Here is a 13,240-nt window from a genome sequence, read left to right as displayed (position 1 = left end):
CATAATTTTCTCAAACTGAGTCAGGATGATATACACAAGTTAAACAGATCAATTTCAAGCAATGAAATAGAAGTTGCCATCAGAAACTTACCAACCAAGAAAAGCTCAGGACCACAAAGATACACAGCTGAGTTCTACAAGACCTTCAAAGAAGAACTAATACCAATACTCCTCAAATTATTTTATAAAATAGAAAAAGAAGGAACACTTCCAAACTCATTCTATGAGGCCAATATCACCCTGATTCCAAAACCAGACACATCAAAGAAAGAAAACTTCAGACCAATATCTCTAATGAACATAGATGCGAAAATTCCCAGTAAAACTCTGTCAAATCAAATACAAAAACATAGCAAAATAAAGTTCACCATGATTAAGTGAAGTTCATCCCAGGGATGCAAGGTTGGTTCAACATATGGAAATCAAAAAATGTAATTCATCATATCGATAGACTTAATGATAAGAATCATATGATCATCTCAAAAGATGCATAAAAAAATTTGACAAAATACAATACCCCTTCATGTTCAAAACACTAGAAAAACTAGTGATAATAGGAAAATAACTCAACAAGAAAAGCTATCTATGCTAAGCCCCAGGCTAACATAATTCTAAATGGAGAAAAATTGAAAGCTTTCCCTTTAAAAACTGGAATAAGACAGGGATGCCCTCTTTCACCACTACTATTTAACATAGTTCTTGAAACTCTAGCCAGAGCAATTAGGAAGATGAAGGAAATTAAAGGAATATGGATAGGAAAAGAAGAACTAAAATTATCACTATTTGCCAATAATATGATTCTATACCTAGAAGATCCAAAATGTTCCACCAGAAAACTTCTAGAACTCATAAATCAATTCAGCAAATTAGCAGGATATAAAATCAACATCCATAAAGTCATTTCTGTAAATCAGTGGCAAGTCCTCTAAAAGATAAGGTAGGAAAACAACCCCATTTACAATAGTGTGAAACACACACACACACACACACACACAAAAAAAAAAAAAAAAAAAAAAAAAAAAAAAAAAAAAACAACTTGGAAATCAACTTAACGAAACAGGTGAAAGACCTCTACAATGAAAATTATAGAACACTAAAGAAAGAAAAAAGGAAGACTTTAGAATATGGAAAGATCTCCCTTGTTCTTGGATTAGAAGATTTAATATTGTCAAAATGACCATACTACCAAAAGTAATATGCAGATTTAATGCAATTCCAATCAAAATCCCAATGATATTCCTCATAGAAATAGAAAAAGCATTGATGAAATTCATCTGAAAAAAAGAGACCCAGAATAGCTAAAGCAATCCTTAGCAAGAAGACTGAAGCAGGTGACATCACTATAGCAGACTACCAAAAGTAATATGCAGATTTAATGCAATTCCAATCAAAATCCCAATGATATTCCTCATAGAAATAGAAAAAGCATTGATGAAATTCATCTGAAAAAAAAGAGACCCAGAATAGCTAAAGCAATCCTTAGCAAGAAGACTGAAGCAGGTGACATCACTATAGCAGACTACAGAGCAATAGTAACAAAAAAAATGGCATGGTATTGGCACAAAAATGGACTTGTAGACCAATGGTACAGAATAGAGGACACAGAGACAAACCCACATAAATACAGTTATCTCATACTAGACAAATGGTGCTGGGAAATCTATACACAACAAAATGAAACTAAAGCCCTCTCTCTCACCATGCACAAAACTAAACTCAAAGTGGATCAAGGACCTAGGAATTAAACCAGAGATCCTGTGCTCAACAGAAGAAAAAGTAGGCCCAAATCTTCATCATGTTTGATTAGGCCCAACTTCCTTAATAAGACTCCTATAGCACAAGAAATAAAATCAAGAATCAATAAAAGGGATGGATTCAAACTAAAAAGCTTCTTCTTAGCAAAAGAAACAATCAGTGAGGTGAATAGAGAGCCTACAGAATGCGAGCAAATTTTTACCATGCACACATCAGATAGAGAACTAATCTTTAGGATATATAAAGAACTCAAAAATCTTAACATCAAATAAAACCAAATGACCAAATGAATAAATGAGACAAGGAATTAGAGAGACACTTCTCAGAAGATGATATACAATCAATCAACAAATATGTGAAAAAATGTTCAACATCTGTAGCAATTAGAGAAATGCAAATCACAACTACTCTAAGATTTCTTCTCACTCCAGTCAGATTGGCAGCTATTAAGAATACAAACAACAATAAGTATTTGTGAGGATGTTGGGAGAAAGGCACACTCATACATTGCTGGTGGTACTGCAAATTGGTGCAACCAATATGGAAAGCAGTTTGGAGATTCCTTTGAAAACTTGGAATGGAACCACCATTTGACCCCACTCCTAGGTTTATGCTCAAAGGATTTAAAAACAGCATACTACAGTAATGCAGCCATGTCAATGTTTATAGCAGCACAATTCACAATAGCTAAATTGTGGAACCAACCTAGATGAATGGAAAAAGAAAGTGGGGTATATGTACACAATGGAATATTACTCAGCATAAAAAGGAAATAAAATCATGGCATTTGCAGGTGGGTGGATGGAGTTGGAGAAATTATTCGAAGTGAAGTAAGCCAATCCCAAAAAACCAAAGGCTGAATATTTTCTCTGATATGTAGATGCTTCTCCAAAATTGGGATGGGGGAGGGAGCATGGGAGGAATAGACGAACTTTAGATATGGAAGGGAAGGGAGGGGGCATGGGGGTAGGAAAGATGGTGGAATGAGAGGGACATCATTACCCTAACTACATGTGTGAAGGCCAGAATGGTGCGACTCTACTTTGTACAACCAGAGTCATGAAAAATTGTGCTCTATATGTGTACTATGAATTAAAATGCATTCTGTTGTCATATATGACAAGTTAGAATAAACAAATTAATTTGCAAAAAAGAAAGTAAGTGTAACAGGATCTTATGAGGTAAAGAACTGTATCCAGTTTTTTATCTGTCTTTTAACTAGTACCCTGTGCAAAGTAGATGCTCATTTGGATAATGGTGAATGAACGAGTCAGTGAGGGAGATAAAGCTTATCACTTCATGTGTAATTAAGACCAAATCAATTCAATCCAGGGTACATTTCCTTTCTATAGGGTTTTCAGTCCTGAGACCCCCTTAGAGGACACAGCTGTGGTACTGTCCCCTCTTCTTCTCAGAGGAATCAAGAATCTCCAGAAAAGCATTAAATATGGCTGCTAACACAATTTTGGATAAAACATATTTAAATGTTATCAAAATAAAATATTTTAGATGTTTTTAAAGAAAAAAATTCTCTAAATGTTTTCTTTCTTAATTTCTTTGTTTGCTGGGGATTGGACTCATGGCCTCATGCATACTAAACACAATCTACATTGAGCTACACCCCCAGTCCTATTTATATACTCCTTTTAAAAAAAATTTGCAATCTTTTAGTGAAAAGGAATGCATTTTTATTTTTTTCTGCTTTTATCCTCTTTTAAAAATTCCATTCTTTTAAAACATGCCAGTTGTACAATTATTATTGTAAGAAGGAGGCCAGGATTCTAAAATCTAATCAGAAATGTTCCCACTTTCTCTGGTACCTCTGCAGAGTTTAAAAGGAATTTTACCTCTAACATCCTCCAATCAAGCACAGACTCTAATTAGCTAATTGGGAGTATTAAGAACATGTTAAAGTAATTGAAGTTGTAGATACTCTTCTGCTACTGTCGTGCATTTTTAAATATATTTTCACTGGGATTTTATAATAATGGAAAAAGAGCCAATTACAGGATGGCCGAGCTTGGGGGGCACCATGCTGCTTTTCTGATTAGTCATCAATCTGAAATTACTAGAGGTCTAGGTAAAACAGAGTGAGATATCTTAACCAGGTTCCACATGCAGATGTGAAAGGGAAATCAGAAGTGGGGATGTGGGCTCTGGGGGGCCTCAAGCTGTCTGTCAAGTGAGCCACCGGGAGTGGAAGCAGGTCCCAGACTGAGCATGGCCAGGGTACAGAGCCTCACCCTCTTTATCCTCCACCACACAACTCTGGTTCATTCATCCCACGACTTTTCTATTCAGGACAAATTTACCAATTCAGAAATACTGGCCACATTTCCTCCATATTTGCCATCTTGTGGTTGTTCAGAACATGTCTACATCTGCTATGGTAGCAGCAGGGTCTGAAACCTTGAATATGTGAAGCATGCTGATGGGAATGCTCTACGGGGGAGCTTATCTAGAGAGACTTGTCAAAGAAGTATCTCCAGAAATGTGGCCCCTGGATGCTTGCCTCAGAATTTCTTGCCTTGCTTTTCATGAAGTCAGAACTCTAGGTCTCACTCAAGAACTGTGGAAGCAAAAGCTACAGGACTGAGGGGCTTTGGCACTCACAATTAACAGAAAACTAGAACCAATTCTCAGTTCCCTAACATGAACATGGCAGATAGAAAGAATGTCTCCCTACTTCTAAGGTACGATTTAATCAGTACAAATAATATAATTTTCAAACAATCAACAAATGTAAGTATGGGTATCTCCCAATACTTGGCAATCTGGCAGACACTGCACTGACATGGAAGGACTCAATGCCTTCTCTGTCTTTCATTCTCCAGGTTTCTAGATCTCATACAATCTTGTCCTGTTAAATATCATTAAGTGACAACCCGGATATATGTGTCTACACCCAACTGTTCCATTTTAACACTGGCTCCTTTACTTAACTGCCTACTGAGATCTCTACCTGCATGTCTAATAGAGACCTCAAACTTTACAGACTCCACACTGAGTTTATGATTTTTTTCACTCAATATAATTTTTCCCCCATCCAAACCTTCTGTGGACTTCCTCATCTTGTAACTGTTAACTCTATAAATCCAACAGTTCAGGCCAAAATCTTGGGTACATCACTGGCTCCGCCTATCCTTCATCTTTACATTTATCTTATTGGTGCATGGAAGGAAACCTCAGCTAACATCTGTTGTCCAGTGTATTTATTAATATAATCCCTTTCACTCTGGAATACATCTCTGATTGGGGCCGCCCAATCCAATATCAGAGAGAGTTGCTTCTACTTGCAAAACATGACCACATTGTACATATCTGTCTCTAATCCTTGTCACCACTGTCTCTTGTCTCATATCTATAATAGCCTCCTGCTCTCACATGTATCATCCACAGTTGTCACATGCCACCTGAAGTGACTGCAATGGTCCACTAGGGCTGCCTTAACAAACTACTACAGAAAGGGTGCTTCTCAGAAATACATTCTCAAACAGTTCCAGAGTCCGCAAGCCTGAAACAAAGTGTAGGCAAGGACACAGTCCCTCTGAAGGCTCCACAGAAAAGCCCTTTCTTGCCTCTTCCTGCTTCTGCTGGTGGTTGGCCATCCATGGTGCTCCTTGGCCTGAAGACAGGTCACTCTAATCCCTGTCTCCTTCCTCACGTGGTTTTGTGCAATGTGTCCAAATCCCCCTCTCCTTGTTGAACTAGGGTCCACCCTATTTTAGTATGACCTCATCTTGAGTTGATTATATCTTTAAAACTATTTCCAAACAAAGCCACATCCACAGAAGTAGGATTTGTTTCTTTGTTTTTGGTGGTGCTAGGGATTGAACACAGGGCCTTGTGCATGTGAGGCAAGTACTCTACCAACTGAGCTATATCCCCAGCCCCACAGAATTAGGATTTGAACAATTGTTTTAGGGGGACACAACTTAACCCACAGCAGGGATTCACTTAAAATATAATTAATAGCAAATCATTCCTTTGTCTCCAACCCTACGATGCCTTCATTTTCCTTAGAATAAACTCCAACTCAGATGCTGGTCCCCATCTCCTGCTCTGTGCTCTCCCCTTCTCATCCGACCCAATCAATGCTCCAGACGATGTCTCTGTATCTTTCTCTCTGTGTCAAGAATGCTGCCACACCCGGCACTCTGTCCTTGCTCCTTGTCCCCAGAGTCCTTTTCTCCCTGGTACCCACATGACTCCCCTTTGCTGGTGAATATTTGCTCTCTTTCCATTTAAGAAAATACTGCCCTCTCCCTGCCCCTATGGCTACTGTGTAAACAGAGCCTGATAAATGCTTCCTATTTAAAAAAAAAAGCTAAAGGAATGAAAAAGGGGAATAGATATTATGCTAGTTCTTATATATATTATGCTAGTTCCAGAGAAAAAGTATATTGTCTTACTGAAACTTAAGGATAATATCATTTCCCTTCTTTTACAGAGGAAACTGAAATTCAGAAATCTTAAACTACTTTCCAAAGATTATACAGCTCACAGGTGGTGGTCAAATTCCTTCCCAGGTTCCATGTGACTGTTATACAACTTTGTAACACAGTCGTTACAAATATGACCTACTGTTGCATAATAAGGAGAAGCACATGACCAGAACTTTGTAAGAAATGTAAGTGATAGAAGCAAAATATCACATATCAGTGCAAACACTGATGCCTAACCTTAGCCCACAGACAACTTCATGGGCATTCCAAAATCATGCAATAAAAAACAGGAGAAAATGCACAATTAATACATAACTTGAATCTATTTATGCAGAAAAATGGGAAAAAGTCAAACTGAGGAACAATCTATAAAGTAACTAGTTTGTACTTTTCAAAAAGGCCAAGTCAGAAATAACAAAGAAAGACATTGAGCATAAAGTCTAAATTGAACCAACAATTAGAACTAAGGTGTGATGCTGGAAATATCCTGAAACAGAGAAAAGCTTAAAGATAGCATTATTAAGGCAATTAAACTAAATAGACTGTTGATTGCCTAATAACATGATATTAATAGTCAATTTCCTGATTTTAATCTTTGCTTGCCCCAAGACTCTGTAAATGTCTTTGTTATTAGGAACTATGCACTGGAGGATCTAGGGAAAGGACACACTGTCTCCAACTTACCCTGTAGAGAGAGTGTGGTGGATGGAGTTTTCTGTGGCACAAACCATGAACAATTGGTGAATTTGAATCAAGGGTAAAGGAAAGTTACTATCAGTATTTGCAAACTTATATAAGTTCTAATCTTTATAAAATAAGGCCACATCTGATGCTTTCTAAATTTATTTTGCACTAGTTTTAACATAAAAGGAGAAAATTTTCAATTGAATTTTAGTAACATGATGTTCAAAATTCCAAGAAGGCAAGACAGTCTTGGCCATAGTTCACACCAACAGAAAGTGTTTTCTGCCTGTCATGCTGGCTCTAAGGAGATACAAAATGTTCTGCAAGTTGGAAACTATAGGAAAATTCTAGCAAGTAGCTTTTTAAACACTTCTTGCAATCAACACATAGACTGAAATTTCTGACACTTTTCCTAATTAAATCAAGATACAGTAATTATGATGGACTAATACCTTATCACAAAGCAAAGGGAGATTATTAAATTACATGAGATGTCAATATAAGGAAGTGGTCCTTGTGAAAATACAGTGATGGAGACCAAAAAGTCCAAAAGGCCAGATCTAGCAAAAGTTACCCAGAACCTCCTTGGAGTGTGATGAAGACTGCAGATGAGCTTACCTGAACGGCACATTCTGGGCAGATCTACCATAGTAAAGGAACTCATATGCCAAACTTCAGCAGGTAGGCACTACAGAGAACCATTGTGTAACTAATTACACTGGGTCTCAGGTCACACTCAGCTAAAGATTTTAATTTATGTCCCACATGACTTTATACAAGGATCTGGCCAATGTAGTTCAGATTTTCTTGTCAACTAGGAAGTTCTATTTCTTACTGGGATTAGCAAAGCTCCCGTTTATGTATCAGTCCCTACGGGTTCGGTTGGCACAAGCTTTTATCACAAAGACCAAATGCCTCCTGCAGCAATAATAAATGAGATTTTTAGATCAGAAATTCTAATGATCAAATTCTGGACCCCAGTGATGTTTTTGAGGGCAAAATCACCAGGAGGCCCTAATTATGCAGAAAGGCCATCTCCCACTGTTTATGTCACAAAGTAGAAAACCATGTGGGTGTTTTTGGTCCTGTTTTCTAGTAAAGATAGTTAGGTTTTCCTCAGAGAAACTAAACATTTCATTCCTCTTTTTTTTTCCTTCATCTTAGCTGAGAGTGACATTTTGTCTGATTTAGAGTGCAGCCAATTCCATCATCCCACTGAATAGATTGAACGCATGGACATCTAGCCTGGTGCTGTCCAGTGAGCACTCCCTATAATTCCTGAAATAGACACTCTTTTCTTCATTAAAACTGCCTGGAGCTGCTGGAAGCCGTTTTGCCACAACTTAAAACAGCCTGCTTGAGCATGAAGCCCACACTTGGAAGGCAAGGATGAAAAAGAGAGGTACAAATTCAGGGCACTATCATTGTCATGGATTGGATATGAGGTGTCCCCCAAAAGTTCATGTGTGAGACCAAGCAAGAAAGTCTGAAGGTGAAATGAATGGGTCATGAGAGCCTTAACATAATCAATTAATTAATCCACCTAAGTGGGTTACCTGGGTGGTAACTGTAAGCATTTCCAAGATGCAGCTGGAAGAGCTGGGTCACTGGGGGCATGAATTTGGGATTTATATATTGTCCCTGGTGAACTGAGCTTAGTCACTCTCTGCTTTTTTGTTGTCATGTACTGAGCTGGTTTCCTCCACTACACCCTTTCACCATAATTTTCTGTCTCATCTGAAGCCCAGAGCAATGGAGTTATTTGAGACCTCTGAAATCATGAGTCAAAATAGACTTTTCCAGAAATCCTTAGCAAGAAGAGTGTAGCAGGTGGCATCACTATGTCAGACCTTAAACTATACCACAGAGTAATAGTAATAAAAATGGCATGATATTGGCATCAAAATAGACTTGTAGACCAATGGTACAGAATAGAGAACACAGAGACAAACCCACATAAATACAGTTATCTTATACTAAACAAGGGCACCAAAAACATGGAGAAAAGATAGCCACTTCAACAAATGGTGCTGGGAAAACTGGAAATCCATGTGCAATAAAATGAAACTAAGCCCCTATCTCTCACCATGCACAAAACTAAACTCAAAGTGGATCAAGGACCTAGGAATTAAACCAGGGATCCTGTGTCTAATAGAAGAAAAAGTTGGCCCAAATCTTCATCATGTTGGATTAGGCCCTGACTTCCTTAATAAGACTCCTATAGCACAAGAAATAAAATCAAGAATCAATAAAAGGGATGGATTCAAACTAAAATGTTTCTTCTCAGCAAAGAAACAATCAGTGAGGTGACCAGAGAGCCTACATAATGGGAGCAAATTTTTATCATACACACATCAGATAGAGCACTAATCTCTAGGATGTATAAATAACTGAAAAATCTTAACACCAGAAAACCAAAAAACCCAATCAATAAATGGGTCAGAGAACTAGACAGACACTTCTCAGAAGATGATATACAATCAATCAACAAATATATGAAAAAATGTTCAAAATTTGTAGCAATTAGAGAAATGCAAATCACAACTACTCTAAGATTTCATCTCGCTCCAGTCAGAATGGCAGCTATTAAGAATACAAACAACAATAAGTATTGGTGAGGATGTGGGGGAAAAGGTACACTCAAACATTGCTGGTGGGACTGCAAATTGTTGCAACCAATAGGAAAAGCAGTATGGAGATTCCTTGGAAAACTTGGAATGGAACCACCATTAGTGAGATAGTGGGACCCAGCTATTCCACTCCTTGGTTTATACTCAAATAACTTAAAAACAGCCTACTATAGAAATGGAGACACATCAATATTTATAGCAGCACAATTCACAATAGCTAAATTGTGGATCCAACCTAGATGCCCTTCAATAGATGAATGGATAAAAAAAGTGTGGTATGTATACACAATGGAATATTATTCAGCATTAAAAGGAAATAAAATCATGGCATTTGCAGGTGAGTGGATGGAGTTGGAGAATATTATGCTAAGTGAAGTAAGCCTATCCACAAAACCAAAGTCAGAATGTTTTATCTGATATGTGAATGCTTATCCAAAATTGGGATGCGGGGTGGGGGGGAGGAGAGAGAATTTGAGGAATGGAGGAACTTTGGATATGTCAAAGGGGAGGGAAGGGAAGGGAGGGGGCATTGGGGTAGGAAAGACAGTGGAATGAGAGGGACATCATTACCCTAAGTGCATGTATGAAGACACAAATGTTGTGACTCTACTTTGTACAACCAGAGACATGAAAAATTGTGCTCCGCGTACTATGAATTGAAATGCATTCTGTTGTCATATATAACTCATTAGAATAAATAAATAAATTTTAAAGATAAGTAAATAGACTTTTCCTCCTCTAAAATGGTTCTTGTCAGATCTTTCAGCCACAGCAGCAAAAAACCTGACTAAAACAATTATGAATGCACCCAGCTCTTTTAACTACATGAGCCCCATGTCCCTTCCCAATCTTATGACTGTTCATGTCATATTTCCATAATTTTTAACCAGGAAATTCCACTGTGGTACCTACCTTCAACCTGAAGTCTCTGAAATCACAGTATGCAGAATTGAGCATATCAGAGACAGACTAAAAGCAGGCTGTGCTGTGAGCGGGTCTTTCACACCCACATCAGGCCTGGCACTAAGAAGGGAAGTGGACAGCCCAGTGCAATGCAGAGCCCCAGGGTGTGTATGGGAGCCCGACTCCTGCATGCACTCAGCTTTTCAGTTTCAACTCCACATAATCATCATCTGTCCCACCCCCCTACGGATAAACATGGAACATTGCCCTCAATGAATATCTACTGAATAAATGAGCAAATTAAAAACTACAGGGGAACTCTATGACAAGAGGTAGTGAGAAATTTAAATCTCCCTGTAGACTATATTTTGGGGACAATGCAAAGATCAATGGGACGAACGATGGTGTGTAATTAAAGACATTGATGGAGGCCCTGTAAACGCTGTTCTGGGAATCCTGGTGAGAAGGAAAAATCTAGTGGCGGCCTGCAGAATGCCATCATCAGTAGCCACAGGCAGGAGAAGGCCTGATGTCCTGCCTCACCTGAGGTGTTACTGTGGACAGCTACAGAACTTTCAGTTCTTAGAAAGACTTCTATGTCTTCTTGAACCCCACCCCAGAGAACCTCCTCACTCTCTATTCTTGATCAAAAATGTAACCATAGCCCTAGTTTCTGGATCAAATGGCATTTTCTCATCTCTATCTTCTAACGGGGCTGAGAAAACAGAGCCTTTAAAATTGAACTGAACCATCAGAAGGACTTTAGCACATCTCCTGTGTGATGTGGCTGGCAGAAAAGAATATCTATACGTTTGCTGCTGCCTTGACTGTGTTCTATCTGCTTGACCTGGCTTTACAAGTGAGGTTTATCAGTCTTAAACAGCAATAGCTGATTTGGAAATAGGGATATAAAAATCTACTGTTTCTTTACTTTCATATAGGATTTTCAGCATCAAAAGTCAAATGTATAAAGGGCATTGGCGGCTGTGGTTCTCAAACCCTGGCACCACCAGGCAGGATCATGTGGATCCTACGTGTGTGAAGCTGTTTCTGAATGTGCTGAATATGACCCAGCTTGGATAGTTGCACGAACAGATGTGTTTCTTTTGCACCAGGTGCGGTGTTTTTAAGTGGTGCATTAAAAATGAAGCGTCATTCAGGAGCTGATGTTTTCCTTGCCCACTTTGAAATGAGATGTTAGGGTGCAGTTCAAAAGAAAATTCCCAGAGGAAGGATTCAGGATGAATAAACTATTTATTGCTCTGTCTACACAAACTGGAGCCCATCTAAATAAGATATCAATTCTTATTTTATTTGAAGTCACAGAACAAGCCATAGGTTTGGTATTTTCATGAGCAAGACTTCCGCCTCTCTTGGGTCACAGGAGGAGCAATGAAATTTCTGGAAATGGACAGCTTCCAGCTGCCAGAGAGCACCAGTAAGAATGAAGGCTTGCAGTTTGATGGCGCTTCTGTGAAAACATGCTCAATATATCTATTATCTCCTTCATGCCCTTACAATGCTGTGCAGGTAAATAGAGCAGTTGTTACCCCCAACTGAAAAGTGGAAAATGGTCAAGAAGTGATTTTGACTCAAGGACACATTTCGGTCTAGACTTGAATGTTCATCTTGCCTCTTGGTGCTCTGTCTGCCAGAAGATGTCATAAAGCATAGTAAATAAGATTTTAAAATACATTACTTAAAATGTAGGAGCTTTCAGTGTGCGATGACAAAAACCAATGCCAACGATACAGCTTATAAAGGAAATGAATGGTCTATATTGAGGAAATGAGACACGTTTATTCCCCAAGCAAAAAGGCACACTGTGAGGGACAGACAAGCAGAGGGAAGTTTTGCATTTAAAATTTATTAGGTATAGGAAAGCAGTGTAGGAAGGTACATTTCTTCTCACCCCGGAACTGGTTGATGAAGGATTCAGAGTCCTCAGGTTTCCCTCTCAGTGTCGGCTTTACAATTATATTTGCTAAATTCTCTTTTCATTAGACTTTCTCTGAAGTCCCCCCAACCCAAAGCTCAGATATCTGGAAGTATGGTCTTTGGAGGCTTTCCAGTTCTGCAATAGAAATCATTCCTAGAAAAGTGACTCTTTCTCAGTTCAGGGGTTTTGTTGTTTTGCTTTATGTTTTGCCAAATCTTGGTCTAACCAATTCTGGCACGTAAGGGTGATATTCAATTTATGTTTCTCAGTGTTCAGGGAGGTGGAGAAGAAAGTGTCCAGAAAAACAAAGACAGTGGTAACAAAGATAAAGATACATTAAAACAATACATTAAAACCAGGGCACATTAGCAGCATGAAGTGAACCTTGGAGAATAATGCAGTGTGCTAGTCAATGTGGGGCTAATAAGCCCCAATCGAGCTGGCATCTGGGGTAACGGGTATTATCATCCAAATATCCATAAGTATGGAGTGATAGCAGAGCTTCCCTGGAATAGCTCCATCACTGTATAAGAAAAGGGCCCAGCAGAAGAATTCACAGCCTACTTTCAAGAGGTAGTAGAGCTGAGACTGGAATGAGGTGGGATGGGGTAGTTGAGGCAAAACTCTCTAACCACATCAATATGTACCTGCTCCATCCATACCTTCCATGTATTATGTAGGCAATTCCTACACTGACAGACTGGGAAGCTATTATGAGATTCTCTTATTTTGTAGCCATAGAGTATTACAGTACCATTTAAAGACAGAGTATGATAGAACCATTTTGGAAAACAATTCCACTCCTGTATATTTACCCAAGAGAAAGGAAAATCTATTTCTACACAAAGATGTTAAGTGAATGTTTTACAAAAAAAAATTTTATC

Source organism: Urocitellus parryii, unplaced genomic scaffold, assembly GCF_045843805.1.
Source record: "Urocitellus parryii isolate mUroPar1 unplaced genomic scaffold, mUroPar1.hap1 Scaffold_40, whole genome shotgun sequence".
NCBI classification, from domain to species: domain Eukaryota; kingdom Metazoa; phylum Chordata; class Mammalia; order Rodentia; family Sciuridae; genus Urocitellus; species Urocitellus parryii.
Note: the sequence above shows the minus strand (reverse complement) of the source record.